Source organism: Lemur catta, chromosome 14, assembly GCF_020740605.2.
Source record: "Lemur catta isolate mLemCat1 chromosome 14, mLemCat1.pri, whole genome shotgun sequence".
In the NCBI taxonomy this organism is placed as follows: Eukaryota; Metazoa; Chordata; class Mammalia; order Primates; family Lemuridae; genus Lemur; species Lemur catta.
Genome location: NC_059141.1, coordinates 29,772,933 through 29,790,171, shown reverse-complemented (window position 1 = coordinate 29,790,171; position 17,239 = coordinate 29,772,933). Strand labels below are relative to the sequence as shown.

Genomic DNA, 17,239 nt, shown 5'->3' with positions numbered 1-17,239 from the left:
GGGACAAAGGAACTTGAGACCCTCATGTGCCAGGCACTATGTTAGGTGCTCACAGACATTTCCTTGTTTAATTTTCATAATTACTCAGGGGAGCAAGTTCAGAACACCTCTAAGGAACTTCCGCTAAATAGGTCTGGTTACCCCTAGTGAGAGCAGGCAGACTCACCATTGGCCTTAGCCACAGCTAACTAGTAGAAGGGAAACAAACATCACCTGCCCTCCAATTTTCACTAAACCCTAGGCTTGCCACATGCTACAACAGGGATGAGACTTGAAAATACAATGCTAAGTGAAAGAAGCCAGACAAAATAAATATGTCTGGAAAAGGCAAATCTATCAAGACACAAAAAATAGATTAGTGGTTGCCTAGGACTGGGGGGCTAGAAGGAATAGGTACAGGGTTTCTTTTGGGGATGATAAAAAATTTTCTAAAATTGACCATGGTGATGGTTGTACAACTCTGTAAACATACTGAAAGCTATTGAACTATACATTTTAAATTGGTCAATTGTACGGTATGTGAATTGTATCTCCACAAAGCTGTTTTTAAAAAAGTCCAACAATAGGCTGGTATGTTTTTACATGTTGCTTCTGGTGATGGTGCTCTGTTTCTCTTCTGGGCAGAGTATACAACCTAGAAACATGGACACTAACTGCAGGATTTCCATGGACACAGACAATTCTGTTCAGTAAGATTTATTGAGCAACTGTTGTAAGTAGGACACAATCTATATAATAAGAACACTACAATGAGCAAGACTAGGTTCCTGTTGTCAAGAAATTTATGAAGTAGATGAAACAAATATTTAGACAATTAACTACTCACTACAAAGCTGAGGGAGATAAGTGGGGACAAAAAGTGCCACAGAAGTCCTGAGAAGCAAGGACCCTAACTTGGGAGAATCAGCAATGACTTCAAAGAGGACGACAGATGTTCAAGGGCCAACTCTGACACTTGCTGCCACATTGGCATTAATGAATGACAGTTGAGCAAAGGCCTATCATGAATTAGTCTAAGCTTGAGTACTCCACTATTCAACCTCTCTACAGCCCTGCTAGCTTCGCTAAATCTCTCAGCTCTCACACTTTGACTCCTAGTCCTCTACTGACCTCAAATAAAAACATCACCAATACTGTTCTTTGGTACACTGCATGCCAGAAAGATGTAAATGGTGGAGAAGGATAAGAACTCCCATATACAGAAGATTCTCCACATCAAAGATGTTTAATTCATAATCAACTGGCTAAAAAGTAAAGCTCTCTGGAGTCCTGGGCAGCACATAATGTCAGTGGCAATGGATAATGACTATTCTTTTTTTAGCCTTTTCTCCAACTCCTCATCCATTATACAGAGCACCCAAGGAAACACAGCAGGAAAAAGACCAGCCACTCTGCAGCATAGCAGAGAGCGGCCAATGCAACAGGCAGAAGCCAACACACAGGAGAAGGCTCCAAGCTAAATGGGTGGGCATGTAGCTGCAAGAGAAGCTGCCTAGGTGTTAGGACTCGGAGCTGTTTTCTGGGCTTTAGCCCCAGGCTAGAGGGGTCAGAGGATTCAGCTGGTGACCAGGCAGGAAAAATAAAACCTAACAGGATTCAGTAGAAAAGATAATACATCATTTCTTCATATCCTCTCCTTTTTTGCAAATAATTTCAAACTATCACTAAGTCCCAGAGAATCTATTAAAAATTCAGTGTTTTCCATTTAATGGGAGAACATTAATTCTACTTGCCAATGAGAATATTAAAGATGAGTGGGTTAAAAATGTAAATATCATAAAGAGGAGGCCTCAGTAGATTCTCTCAAACCTCTTGCCTTACCAGATTAAATACTGGTACAAATCTTCCACAAAGGTCATAAGAAGCATATTGGACATCTTGCCCTTGGAAAGAACTCCATCTGTGCATATACCCAACTATGTACACGCACATCAAAAAGGCCTGGCGATGGGCATGCTCAGTGAGCTGGGGCTTTCTCCAGCCCCTTGCCTCTGAAGGCCTCCAGGCTGACTGCGCCTTTCTTCCACATCACTGCCCCACCCTCTGGAATCTTCTCATCAAATCACCGATGGTCATGCTTGAAGGTGCTAACTCGGGGAGGTGGGGGGGGGAGGGGATGGAGGTATGATTGCATGGTGTATGCCAGGCGCACTGTCTGGAGAGTGGACGCGCCCGGGGCTCTGACTCAGGGGGATTGGCGGGACACGGACAATGTATGTAACCTGAGGTTTTGTACCCCCATGAAGAGCTGAAATTAAAAAAAAAAAAAAAAAATCTGGTTTTGAGTTGACCTTGGACGTCAGAGGAAAGAGTGATTGTCTCCCCATAGCAACTGAGTGGTTACCATAAAAACATGAAGATTTTCACTTAGGCCTATCTCACAGCCATAAATGTCTACATTGGCAGTAGACAAAGTAAAAACAATTGAGTCACAAAAGCCTGCTACAAATGTTATTACCAAGAGAAAAGTCTACAAACAACTTCCTCTCCTTTCCCATGGAATGTCCCATAATAGTTTACCAATTTCTTCAGGATGGCTCTTTTACAACAAATAATCCTGTGTCAAAACAATTATCTTTACTCAGAGGTCAGCAAGCTGCCACTCTCTGTAATGACAATAGCACTACAGATAAGAGGTGTGATTGAACCCCCCTGTGGGCTGTAGTCCCACAACTGCCTTCAACTTTACCTCCCACCTTAGGCCTTCCAACCAAAACAGAATTTACCAGAAACACCCACAATCACCCATGAAAGTAACTTTACAATATCTTCACCTACTAAAATACCTTCTGATACCTCAAGGTGAAGCAAACACAGATGACAACAGAAATTACAGGACTTTTTTTTTTTTTTTTGAGACAGAGTCTCACTCTGTTGCCCAGGCTAGAGTGCCGTGGCATCAGCCTAGCTCACAGCAACCTCAAACTCCTGAGCTCAAGCAATCCTCCTGCCTCAGCCTCCCGAATAGCTGGGACTACAGGCATGCGCCACCATGCCCGGCTAACTTTTTCCATATATTTTTAGTTGTCCGGTTAATTTCTTTCTATTTTTTAGTAGAGATAGGGTCTCACTCTTGCTCAGGCTGGTCTCAAGCTCCTGATCTCAAGAGATCCACCCGCCTCGGCATCCCAGAGTGCTAGGATTACAGGTGTGAACCACCGCACCCAGCCAGAAATTAGAGGATTTAAAAACATAAGCAAGGAAGAATCCTTCAGACACATTTCCCTTTTGATTTTGAGAAACTTAAGGTCAAGATAAACAAAGTAGAAAAAGATCCTTTCAAGAATAAGGTCATAGCTGGGCGTGGCGGCTCATGCCTGTAATCCTAGCACTCTGGGAGACCAAGGTGGGAGGATTGCTTGAGGCTAGTTCTAGACCATCTGGAGTAAGAGCCAGACCTTGTCTCTACAAAAAAATAGAAAAATTAACCAGGCATGATAGTGTACACCGGTAGTCCTAGCTACTTGGGAAGTTGAGGCAGGAAGATTGCTTAAGCCCAGGAGTTTAAGGTTGCAGTGAGCTATGGTGATGCCACTACACTGCAGCCTGGGCCAAAGGGTAAGACTCTGTCTCAAAAAAAAAGAAAAAGAAAAAGAAAAAAGAGCTTCTCTAATCATCACTTTGATGCCAGGTTCTTCTACTAGTTTCAAAAGTGTGTGTATGTGTGTGTATATATAACAATAAATAAATAATTGGCCAAAAAATTATCAACTTCCTCTGTTCTCCCTTGCCTTCTGACCCCAGTAACATAACAGGATTATAAGCCTCCGCCAGTCTCAGAAATGGTGAGGAGTGTGTGGAGGCTTCAGTGATGTAGTGAGCCATGGGAGGCCCTCGACTGCAAGCCAGTCTGTGGGAGGAGATTCGGGCTCTGGTCACTGTTACCATCGTGACCCTGGGTTTCGGGCAGAATGGATAGCAGGAAATTCCTCACTTTCTCATTACTGCCAAGCAAGTTAAGGGAAGGAGGATAGAAAAATGAGGGATTTTTGGATAAGCCTAGACTGACCAATGCAATTTTCTGGGGGGAAAAGGAAGGTGGGGGGAGGGGCTTAATTAGAATATTCCATTTTATTTGGCCAGGTTTGTGAAGGGTAAATTTAATTAAAAGATTTTTTTCTTTTAATCACCTAAGGACACATTAAGTATAACAATCTTCAAAATGTTCTCAGCTACCGTTCAAAAACAAAGCTTCCTGATCTCTTTTCTTTTCTTTCTTTTTTTTTTTTTGAGACAGAGTCCCACTGTGTTACCTAGGCTAGAGTGCTGTGGCATCAGCCAAGCTCACAGCAACCTCAAACTCCTGGGCTCAAGCGATCCTCCTGCCTCAGTCCCAGGTAGCTGGAACTACAGGTGCACACCACCGCGCCTAGCTAATTTTTCTATTTTTAGTAGAGACTGGGTCTCACTCTTGCTGAGGCTGATCTTGAACTCCTGAGCTCAAGCGATCCCCCCTGCCCCCACCACCCCCGCCTCCCAGAGTGCTAGGATTATAGGTGTGAGCCACTGTGCGCAGCCATGATCTCTTAAACACATAATTTTTCATGTTATAATTTTTTGTGTTAAAAAGGTTTTTCTGTGGAAAAGAGGTGGTTTTTTTTTGTGGAAAAGAGGACATTATAATTTTTTATACTTGATCCCTAGTACAAATAACAATCACCACCAACTCTACTACCACAACTACCAAGTACTAAATGCTCACAATGTTCTAGGCACTTTGCTAATGAACATTTTCCATCTGTTAGCTCATTTTATCCTCACAGTAACTCTATGAGGTAAATATGTTTGTTATCACTATCATTTTACAGATAAGGAAGTTGAAGCTCCAAGAGGTTAAGGGAATTCTCAGATTAAAACCTAGGGATTTTCAACCCAGCATGGTGGCACACACCTGTAGTACCAGCTACTTGGGAGGCAAAGACGGGAGGATTCCTTGAGCCCAGGAGTTCAAGGCTGCAGTGAGCTGTGGTCGTGCCACTCACTCCATCCTGGACAGAGTGAGACTCTGTCTCTTAAAACAAACAAACAAAAATAAAAACAACCTAGGGATTAAATTTGGGAATAAAACCTAGGTCAGTTTCCAGAGCCCTCACATCCATTAATTTATACTATCTCACCTAAAAATGGCAATATAAAATTTTCAGTATCACTAATAAATAAGGACTTGCCTTTAAAATATCCTTGTGACAGTGACCATTTGACAGTGTTTTAGTAGCAGTGAATGGTCCTATAATTTAAGGCCAATGTAGATATAATTGCTCCAAAGTCCACAAAATCTATGTTAAGGGATACTCTATAAAATTCGCACGGAGTCATCAAATGATATGAAAGACAAAAAGCCTAGGGAACTGTCTAAGGTAAAGGAGATTAAAGACAATCCTAGACTTCGACTGGATGTTGGGTTTTAAAGAAACCAAACTGGGCCTGGTGTGTTGCCTCATGCCTGTAATCCACGTACTTTGGGAGGCTGAGGCAGGAGGATCACTTGAGGCCAGGAGTTTGAGACCAGCCTGAGCAACACAGCAAGACTCCACCTCTATACCTCTATCCCCCACATAAAAAAAATTAGCCGGGCATGGTGGTGCATGCCTGTAGTCTCAGTTCCTGGGAAGGCTGAGGCAGGATCGCTTGAGCTCAGGTGTTTGAGGTTGCAGTGAGGTATCATGACGCCACTGCACTCTAGCCCGAGGGACAGCCCTGTCTCAAAACAAATAAATGAAAAAACAAACAAAAAAACCCAAACTGCTGTAAAGGACATTACTGGAACAATCTGGATATTTGTTCTCAGGAGACATAAGGGTCATTGAAAAAAATATATATGTATAAAGAGAGAGAGAGAAAGCAAGTATGGCAAAATGCTAACAATTGGTGAATCTAGAAGGTTATTTAGGTGTTCATTGCACTACACTTACAACTTTTTTGTAGGTTTGAAATTTTTCAAAATAAAGATTTGTGAAAAAAAATTTAAAACTACAAGGTTTTCTAGAGAGGAGTATAATATACTCTCCCATTCTATAAAGAAGTATGTGGTCTTCTAAAAGACCCAACAGTTCTTAAAATCAACTAATGCCATGAGTGATTTATATGTTTCAAGTACCAACTACAAATGGGAAAGCAATTCCAGCTTGTGGAGCTGTGCCCTGAACCACTGCAGCATTCATAAAACGGTGACAGACCAAGGAATGGCTGGTTTCTAAGTAAATGAGACCAACCCCAGAAGGAAGGGTCCACAGCCTGGACAGATAGAGAGCTCTCTCCTCTCACAAAATTCAAGCTCCATCTTAGATCACTGGACTCTAAAAAAAAAAAAAAAAAATCCAAGCTCCCTGATTACCAATGACCTTCCTAGAGAGATCTAAAGGGCATTTTTCCAGCAAGAGCTGCCTGAGTTCAGCTCCTTTTTTTTTTGGCAGAGGCATTCTGTTCTAAAACATTTTCTCTGACCTTGGCTTTCAGGTCAGAGGACTTACCTGGTTTGCCTCAGGAGACTTGGTTTTGGATTCAGCTCAATAGTACCAAAAATATTTCGGTTGTGCAAGGCATGATGCCAGGCACAGAAGCTACAAAGATGAATAAGCCAAAGAAGAACCCTGCCCTGAAAAAAGTCAACCTGTAAATAAATAACTAATAAACAACATGAAAAGTGCTATATGTCCTACAGAACACTGGTGAGAAACAGATGGTGCAGATTTATTCAAACATCAGGGAAAGCCATAGAGCAAAGGCCATATCTGAGCTGGAGGATGATTGTTTTTCCAGACAGTAAGGGCATTCCAAGTTCAGCAAAGTGCACAGGACAAGGCATGGAAAGGCCAAACGGTCAGCTCACTTGGAGAACAATGAGTAGAGTTAATTAAAGTATAAGATTGGGAGCAGTGGGTGGAAAGAGATGATGCAGCTCATGAATCCCCTGCCTGCCACATGAAGAGCACTGTAAGTCTCTGAACTTATTCATTTCCCCCTTGGATAAGAACACCTGATCTCCAATATTTACTTATCACTTATTACATGCCAGAGGCACTGCAGGGGAATACTGACAGCAAATCCTTGTTCTCAAGGAATTGATATGCTAGGACAAGAAGGTCATAAACAATAAGTACATAGAGAGCTCTAATCAAGGAACATTGCATTAAAGAGCCTAAGAAGTATTCTTTAATTTTTTTTTTTTTTTTTTTTTTTGGTGGTTTCTTTTCTTTTTTAAGAGACACTGTCTTACTCTGTCACCCAGGCTGGAGTACAGTGGTGCCATCATTGCTCACTGCAGCCTTGAACTCCTGGGTTCAAGCAATCCTCCTGCCTCAACCTCTCAAGTAGCTGGAACTACAAGTGAAAGCTACCATGCCCGGTTAATTTTTTATTTTATATTATTTTTTATATTTTGCAGAGATGGAGTCTCACTACATTGCCCAAGCTGGTCTTGAACTCCTGGGCTCAAGTGATCCTCCCATGTTGGCCTCTCAAAGTGCTGGGATTATAGGCATGAGCCAGAGCATATTTTAAAAAGTCAGATTTCATAGAAAGAAGATCACTTTCAGTAAAGAAGACATAAATAAAGAAATTAGGAAAGACTTTCTGCAGGTGGTGGCACAGGGGCCATACCTTAATGGTATGACATTGGCAAAAACATGGACATGACATTCCAAGGAAAGCAACTAGTCTAAGTTAAAATGTAAGCCAGGCGCAGTGGCTCACGCCTGTAATCCTAGCACTCTGGAAGGCCGAGGCGGGTGGATCGCTCGAGGTCAGGAGTTTGAGACCAGCCTGAGCAAGAGTGAGACCCTGTCTCTACTAAAAATGGAAAGAAATTATCTGGCCAACTAAAAAAATATATATATAGAAAAAATTAGCCGGGCATGGTGGCGCATGCCTGTAGTCCCAGCTACTCAGGAGGCTGAGGCAGGAGGATCGCTTAAGCCCAGGAGTTTGAGGTTGCTGTGAGCTAGGCAGACGCCACGGCACTCACTCTAGCCAGGGCAACAGAGCGAGACTCTGTCTCAAAAAAAAAAAAAAAAGAAAAGAAACTAAGTTAAAATGTAGAGGTAGCACTTTAGATAGATACTGTCCAAGTTCATGGATTCCTAAACATTCCCCTTGGATTCAGAATCAAACATATTTCTTTGACTACATGGGACAGTGACTTACACATTTTGGTTCTGGCCTGTTTTGTTATCTTCTATCACATGAGTAACTGTTTCTTTGTGGGTTTGTTGCTTGGGAGGCAGGTGGGGGTAATTGGGAATAGACAAGAAAAAAGTTGGCAGACTAGAACCACCTCAGAGTTGAAAGCGGCAGTCTCCTTCCTGTGTTCTTAGCAAAGTCCTGCAGTCCAGGGCAGTGACCTGGGGCATTTGGGCTTAAAATCTGCTCTGTTTACATAACCACACATTCCCTACATAAAGAGGTCCTTGTGAAATCTGCCAACCTGTCAGTTCTAGTCACAGTCAGTTCTAACAAGCACCTGACCAAGGAAACTGAGACTAGACTGGGAGTGTGGGAGGGAACTGGTCAAACTAGTTAGGCAATTTTATTATTACTGAGCATTACATTACCATCAGGGGGAAGGGCATTAACATTATTTAACACCTAATAAGCCTAAGTACTGTGTTGATGCTTATGTGCACTATTTCTTAACAACCCAATGAATAGTATTAATTCTGATGAGTAAACTGAGGCTTAAAGATTAAATTACTTGCTCAATATCATATAGCTAGTAACTGCTGGCGCCCAGATCTGAGTCTGCGAACCTAGCTCTTGCCCTATTGCTTGTTGCTCTCCCTTACTCACCATCAAAGAACTGGTAAACTCTGTTTTAACCCTGTAGACGCTTTCCTACAGATAAAGGAAGCTTTAGTTCGGCCCTGCTCACATACTGCCTGAGCTCCGACCGTCTAATTTATTGTCCTTCCTTGACTTTTAACACTCCCGTGATCAGTTCTTAATGCTGCTGCCAATGTGTTTTGTCTGTGCCACTGTGTCTCCTTCTCTAAGGTGATCCATTCTATTTTGAAAGACAACCCTGGTTTTTGCTTTCAGCTTTCAAAAATTTTCACCAGATCCTCCTAGCTGGCTTCCCATTCCTAACTCTTTCAATTAACATATCCTTTCTTGGTTTTACCTGCTCTTTAGCTTTAGCCCTATCCAATTCCTGTCAGCAAGGCCTAACCCAAGCTATATCCTCTCCTAAAACATCCTCTCTGCTTCAACCTGCCAAATTTGCACCTTCCATTTCAGTTCCTGAAATCTATTTTCTTCCAAAGAAAATCCTCTTCAGGAGTAGTTACGGCTTCTCTGCACTAAACAAGCATTTCCCCCTTCCCTCTGCCTGGGCACAGCACAATATGTACTGGTGTGACCCTGTACAAGATATTTCTGTTATTTATGTGGCTGCTCAAGCTTTGTCCTGTGGCCTGTATATTCCTAATGATTTCTCTTTCTCCTTTCTGTACAGTCCGTCAAACTATTAATATAAATGCCTTGAAAGTCAAGGCTTACTTTACAGTTCATCTTTAATACAGTGCTGAAGAGACAATGTAAACTAAGAGTGCACTAAGCTTTTTTTTTTTTTTTTTTTTTGAGACAGGGTTTCACTGGGCCTGGGCTAGAGTACAGTGGTGTCATCATAGATTACTGCAACCTCAAACCCCTGGGCTTAAGCGATCCTCCTGCTTCGGCCTCCCAAGTAGCCAGGACTACAGGCGGGCACCATTATGCTCGGCTAATTTTCTCTCTCTCTCTCTTTTTTTTTTTTTTTTTAGAGAAAGGGCCTTGCTATGTTGCTCAGGCTAGTCTTGAACTCCTGGCCTCAAGCAATCCTCTCATCTTGGCCTTTCAAAGTGCTGGGATTACAGGCGTGAGCCACTGTGCCCGGCCATGCTAAGCTTTTAAAAGCAAAAATAAATGCAGCTCCATCTGTTAAAACAGAACAAAACAAAACAAGAAGCCTATCCTTGCTACTATGCAGTACAGTTTCCATGTTTTTACAAGAAAATCCTTCCTAGGAATGAAAACTACAATCAAGTAAAATATTAAAATATAGGATTCATAATGCACCATATAAACCAGAACACTTGTTTAAAAAAAAAAGGCAGAATATTACTAAAAAGATTACAAACTGCAAAAGGTTAAATACAGGCTAAAATCCCTTGGCTTCCCAACTTGATCAGTTTACATAACTCAGAAGGTAGAAAAACTTGGGAATCTGGGCCTAAAACAACACTGACTTATTTCCATTCATGTTATGCTACAAGGGAAAAATGTGAAGTTTGAAAAATTTCCTTTCCAAAGCCAGATTTAGACAAGCTGAAGGAAAAAGAAATAGACACTACACTCCAGGCCACTGCAGCTACACAATGACCTGTTTTTGCCCATTTAAAGCAGAGTCCTCTTCCTTGTTCCTTAAACAGTATCCCCTTAGCTGGCTGGCTAAAAGTCAATCTGAATCACATGTGGCCTGGCTTATGCCAGGGTCACAAACCATGCTGGTATTGTATAAACTTCCACAACTGCATGACCTTGGTCAAAAGGACCAGCAGGCAAGCCAGCCTGGCCAGTGCAGAGGAAATACATGATCACCAGCAGAAAAAGGCACCCAGGAGTACACACTTTTCTGAAAGTGGTTGGGAATCATCAGCACACAGGCTTGGGTCGTGCTTGCATAAAGCTGCATGCCTATTACTATTTCTATTCACCTGGACCCTATGCCCCTGGACTGCCAAAGCTAACACTAGCTGCCCAAGTAAGCTGAGAATAATAGCCTCCTCCATTCCACTGTCAGCATCACCGACTTCTGAAAACAATTTCACAGCCACATGGCCAATCTCCTGTCCAACATCTGCAGCCAGTTGCTGTCTTGACTTTGCCCAAGAGGCCTCTGCCAACAGTGGTAGCACAGCTGTGCTCACTGCCTAGAAGATGCCAGCTCTTTCCCTGAGCCCACATCATCTGTCCCAGCATGAGAGGTGAGACTATTACAGTAGCAGGAGCAGTTGCTTAATGGAGACCAAGGGTAGAAGGCTCAGTGTGGGTAGAAATCTTTTGGTACCTCCAGTAACAGCAACTTTGGACATGGGACATTCTCCCAGGAGGCAATGAGGGAGGTTATGCTAGTTACCATCAAGCTTGTCATGTCCCACTTATCTTCCTAGTTGCCACATTCATAGTCTCATGCTCAAGGATGCAGAACTAAGCTGTTCTTCTATTAAGTAGTCAAGGATTCTAGGGACCTATCATTAGGATGACTCCTGTCACAGCTAGGTGTTAAAAGATGAACTGGGCCAATCAGATTCCCTCTCTCTGGAATTCAACTAGAAATATGAAAACAACTTGAGCTGAGTCATGATAATAGAGGAACATTACAATGGAGAATTAGTAACTCCCACTATTCAAATCCCTGCAGCCTGCCACACCTAGTATAGCCTCCAGTGACACCTGGTTTTATCACAGCTCCAGTTCTTGAGCTCCCTTTGTCACTCATAACCACACCTCTGGTTGAGGTAGTACAAAAGAACCTCTGATCCTTGTAGTCAAAGAACTACGAAGCAGTTTGCCCATGTCCGGAAATGGTATGGCATCACCCAGGAGGCAGAATTCCATGGTTAAGTTACAGCTAAAGGGCAGCTCAGACCTACAGCCTACGCCTAAACCACCTCTTTGGAAATACTCCAGCTATGTGAATATGACAAACAGAATACAAGGACTCAGAAAAAAAAGTCAAGGCCATTTTCATTATCAAACAGCTGTGAAAATATATCCTGGGTCATACAGCTTAAGTTGCTAATTTTTATATAAAATCCAGCTTTATAAATAACACCGTAATTTATCAGATTACATACATTAAACCTGTCTTCCTTTCCCACAAATGATAAACACTAACGGAACAAATAAAAATGACTTTCTTTATTATTCACCAGGTAAAACAGTATAAACTATTGGTCTGCCAGGTTCAAGTTGGTCTAATAAAAGCTGTGTGCTCTTATGAAAAGCACAGAGCTCACACCTCTTTGAGTCTGTTTAAAATACAGGTTACACTAGAATGAATGAGATGATCTTTAAAGAACTTTCCAGCTCTAAAATTTGGTGGGTTCTACTCTGAGCAAGTAACAAATTCAGTAAAGATACAATTCATTCATTTAATAAAATAAATACCTGAAGGCCACTGAGCCAGGTATGCAAGGTACTTAGTATAGAGTAGTGAATGAAACAAAAAAAACACCTTGCTCTCATAAAACTTATATCCCAGTCTGAAAAACAGATAGAAAAACATATTTTTTCAGGCTGTGATAAGCACTTTAAAGAAAAATAAAATGAGGGTATAAGGAAATAAAATGAGAGCAAGAATAATAAAGAAAAAGAGGGTAGAGGGGCTGCTATTTTAGATGAGGAGGTCAGGAAAGATTTCTCTGTTAAGGTGTAAGGTGACATTTGAGCAGAGGTCTAAGGGAAGTAAGGAAGGGCTGCATTCAGATAAAAAATGAAGTACATTAAGGCCCTCGGAAGGCCTTACTTAGTTATTCAAAGAATAGCAAAGTAGTGTGTGGCCAGAGTGGGTAAGGGAGAAAATGACAGGAAATGATGTTAGAAAACACCCAAGATTCAACAGACGAGACCTGAGAGAAAAAGATTTAAACACTTCATATATAAGATTCGTAACAATGTGGTCCCTCACTTCTGCAGGGGTTCATTATATGCCAGTCACAGAAGCAAAAAGGTAAGTTCATAACTGCAATGTACCATTTGTCTGATTTGGAACTAAGTAAAAAACTTGATGCAGATGTCAAAATTAGCATAAACTTCATAAAGAAAATTGCTTTGGGAAGCCATGTGATATCAAATCTGGAGTCATTAAAATTCTCATTTCTTTTAACTCTGGTTAAGTAAGCTTCTCCAAATTTATCCTGAAGAAAATAATCTGAAAGAAAGGGGCATATACAAAAATATATTAACAGAAGCACTATTTCTAATAACCCAACAAGCAGGTAAATTATGGCACAGCAATAGGTTAGGCAGCCTCTTTGAAAATATGACAATTATGTAGAAACTTGCAGGAAGAGGTGTAGGAAAAGTGAATACAAAACTGTATTCTGTTAATAATTACAACTCCATTAAAAAAAGATATATATGAAACACTGGAAGGGAACAGACAAATGATGACAGCTGGTTCTGCTGGAGAGGAGGGTTATTCTTATTGCTTATAAAATAACACTTGTTCAGTGAAAACTAGATTGCTTTGTTCTGGTTCTGCTACTTCATTATAATATCAAGGCCTAGAATTATAATAACAATAGAAATTATTGGTATCAGGTATCTGACAAGAGGGCCACATTAATCTATGTCCCCAGTCTATGCCCCCTTTTTAGAATCTCTACTGCACTATTTTTCCTTCAGGGAACTCATCACAGTTTGTAATCATGTTTACTTTTGTGACTACTTGATTAATTTCTTATCTCCTCAATAGGACTATCAATCAGTTTGTGAGGTCTGGGACCCACTCATGAAGACAAATATTGTGACTTCCATGTCTTCCTTAACCTTCCATGTTTTCAATAGTGCTCTGGAGAGCACCAAGCATTTCCTTGCTTGTGGTTCACAGACAACCTGATCCAGAGGGTTCTGCCTATCCTCAAATGGTTGATTAAATGTCTCAGTGGCCCTTGTGCTGGAGAGAGCCCCAGTCCACATCATCTCTCCCTCTGCTGGCCCCAAAACATTTAAGAGGACAGTTGATGTGCCTTAACACTGTTTCTCTACATGGATTTTAAGATCTCCACAACCCACTGAAAATGGTTATGGTTTTAAAAACCCCACTTCAAATCTGCACAGGTAAACCTGCCGGATTAATGGATGATTCTGCCTATTTCATTAGGGATACACTTTCTGACAGAAAGGCTGAAGGGCTTAACAGTGGAAGGTGCATGTTTTCCTTTCTACTTACACATAAGCCTGAAACGCATGGCCAAACTGTACCTAACGGCCAATGTGAGGTGTCCTAAGGAAAATAAAATTTCAGCAAGAGAGGGTATTATTAAGGAGGCACTGAACAGTTTGAGGTGAACAACTTAAATATTCCCAACATTCTAAGCAATGAGCATGATTCTCAAAGTTACTTCAGTCTTGGAATAATACCAAATTTCTTTAGGTTCTCCCAAAATAGGACAACCTTCAGACTTTAGCTGAGAGCAAAACACAACAGGAACCAATAGTCTAATAATTGTTTCTCCTCCCTGACCTCAATCACCAGAAAGGCAATCTGCTCTCTGAGGATGCAAGCCTGAGGATCAGAATCAGGAGATCAGATTCTCTTCTTGGCCTAGCTCTCACTGGTCCATCTCAACACTTAACATCAGCTATAAACGAGGGCACCAGCACTAACGTACTATAGTTCTATATTATTATGTTGTTAGATGTGAGTGGTACCAAAAGACATGAGGTTGTACTGCTCAGACTAACCTGAACATTCTCTCTTCAATTCTCACTCGGTAACCAATTTAAGTAGGATGTTCTCAAATGTGATATATACACAGAGAAGGCAGACGAGAAGAATGGTGATCCAGAAACCATAAGACATAACATATAACTGAGAGAATGAAAATATCTAGCTTGTAAAGAGAAATTAATAATCCTTTAAGTACAAAGAAATAGATGTCACAACGATGACTTATTCTGTTTTTCTTTATAGGATGCCATTGACCAATGGGTAAAGACTACAGGGAAGCATTTGACACAACAGAAGAAAATATTTACTAACTAACTAGGTCTGCAGATGTATAGACGTCCTCTGAAATAAACTGCCTCCCTTGTCACTGGATGTCCAGAAACTAAATGAGCAATTCTGTGGGCTATTTTAGAGGAGTCGTCAACAAACTTTCAGTAAAGAGATTTGTGGGCCACATATAATTTCTTAAAAATGTAAAAAACCATCCTTAGCTCACAAGCCATACAAAAACAGGTAGTTTGCTGGCCCCTGTTCCAGAGAAGTTATGTCTAATAGAAATATAATATGAATCACATATGTAATTAAACATTTTCCAGTATCTATATTTAAAAATGTAAAAAAAACCTAACATTAATTTTAATATATTTTATTTAATCAAATATATCCAAAAAGTTATTTTAACATGTAAACAAAATTACTAATGGGATCTACATTTTTTAAAAAAAACTAAGTCTTTGAAATCCAGTGTATACTTTACACCATGTGTCAGTCTGAACTACTCACATTAGCTACCTATGGCTACTGTCTATAAGACTAGACCAAGCAGGTCCAGAGAAACTGTGCATTCCTTGAGAAACAGAAGAGATGACCTTCCAACTAACACTTAATTTTAACAATTCAAATCAATGAGGAAAAAATGAACTCGCCTATAACTGGTACTGGAATGATTGGCAACCTACCTGGAAAAAATTAAACCAAATCCTTTCTTGTATCTTTACTCCAATATAAGTTCCAGACTAATCAAGATGTCAATGTAAAAAGTAAAGTAATAAAAACATTAGAAAAAAAACATGAGTAGTATTCTCTTATTGTCTTGCAGTGGGAAAAACTTTTCAAAGCATGTCACAAAAATCCAGAAATCATAAAGAAAAAGATCAGTAAATTAATCCTTACATAAAACTTTTAATTTTGGTACTGCAAAAATACATTAAATAAGGTTGAAAATTAAATGACAAGTACAGAGGAAAGATTTTAAACATACGTGAAAGTATTTTAAGAAAAAAACCTTTAAAAGGAACCTTTACAAAAACCCCAAAATAAAAATCGACACAGTATAGAGTCAGCAAGATAAGAAAATCAAATGGCGCGTAAAGAGAAAAATGTAAAAAAAAAAAAAAAAAAAAAAGGTTTTATATTAAACATTAGATTGGCACAGACTGAAAAAGAGCCTTTCCCCAGACTCTTAAAAGAACTTAGTTTTGCAAAGTAGGTACTATTAATGGCAACATAAACATGTAAGAACCTTCTTAGGGGCAGCTTGGCAATTTGTATAAATATGTAATCTCTCTTATTGAAATTCACCCTAAGAGGTAATTACAAAAAGGGAAAAAAGATGAAGGCACAAGAATGTTCACTGAGGTATGATTTATGAGAGAAAACAACTGGAAGCAACTTAAATGCCATCAACAGGCTTAATTAAAAAAAACTAAGGTTATTAAGGATAATGTAGGTTTGTTATAGAAAGATGTTAACATTTCTGGGAGGAAAATGTAGGTTATAAAATAGCAAGTAGAATGTGATCCCATTTATGTGAAATTTAAAATTTCATATAAATATATATATTCATAAAGAGATAGAAGGATATTGCGCAAAATGATTATCTCTAGTAGAGGTAGATTTGGGATAATTTTTAAAACATGATCACATATATATTTATCTTTTTTAATTTTTACAATGATCACCTGACACCTGACAGTATCATTTTTTTTTCTTTTTTTGAGCCAGAGTCTCACTCTGTTGCCCGGGCTAGAGTGCTGTGGTGTCAGCCTGGATCACAGCAATCTCAAACTCCTAGGCTTAAGCAATCCTTCTGCCTCAGCCTCCCGAGTAGTTGGGACTACAGGTATGTGTCACCATGCCTGGCTAATTTTTTTCTATATATATTTTTAGCTGTCCAGATCATTTCTTTCTATTTTTAGTAGAGACGGGGTCTCGCTCTTGCTCAGGCTGGTCTCGAACTCCGGACCTCAGAGCTATCCTCCCGCCTCAGCCTCCCAGAGTGCTAGGATTACATGCGTGAGCCACCGTGCCTGGCCTATCTCAGTATCATTTTTATAACCCTTTTTTTTTTTTTGAGACAGAGTCTTGCTCTGTTGCCCGGGCTAAAGTGCTGTGGTGTCAGTCTAGCTCACAACAACCTCAAACTCCTGGGCTCAAGTGATCCTCCTGCCTCAGCTCCTGAGCAGCTGGGACTACAGGCACGTGCCACCACGCCTGGCTAATTTTTTCTATTTTTAGTAGAGACCGGGTCTTGCTCTTGCTCAGGCTGGTCTCAAACTCCTCAGCTCAAGCAATCCTCCCACTTTAGCCTCCCAGAGTGCTAGGATTACAGGCATAAGCCACTGTGCCTGGCCTCATAACCTTCTCAGCATGGTCTTTTTTATCACTCCTAGAAACATTTTTTATATATGTCATTTTTACAGAGTATGTTACATGCACCACAATATGGTAAAAACATTCAGTCACTGAAGAAAACTACCCTGATGCATTGAATGACTAGCATCATTAGAAACATCTTTTATACGTGTA

The 17,239-nt window shown here is 40.5% G+C and overlaps 1 protein-coding gene across 1 annotated transcript in view; it reads right to left on the bottom strand.

Moving 5' to 3' along the window:
- The window catches only part of CPEB3 (cytoplasmic polyadenylation element binding protein 3), a 185,768-nt gene that overhangs the window by 53,445 nt on the left and 115,084 nt on the right, over window positions 1-17,239 (bottom strand). The window lies entirely within an intron of this gene.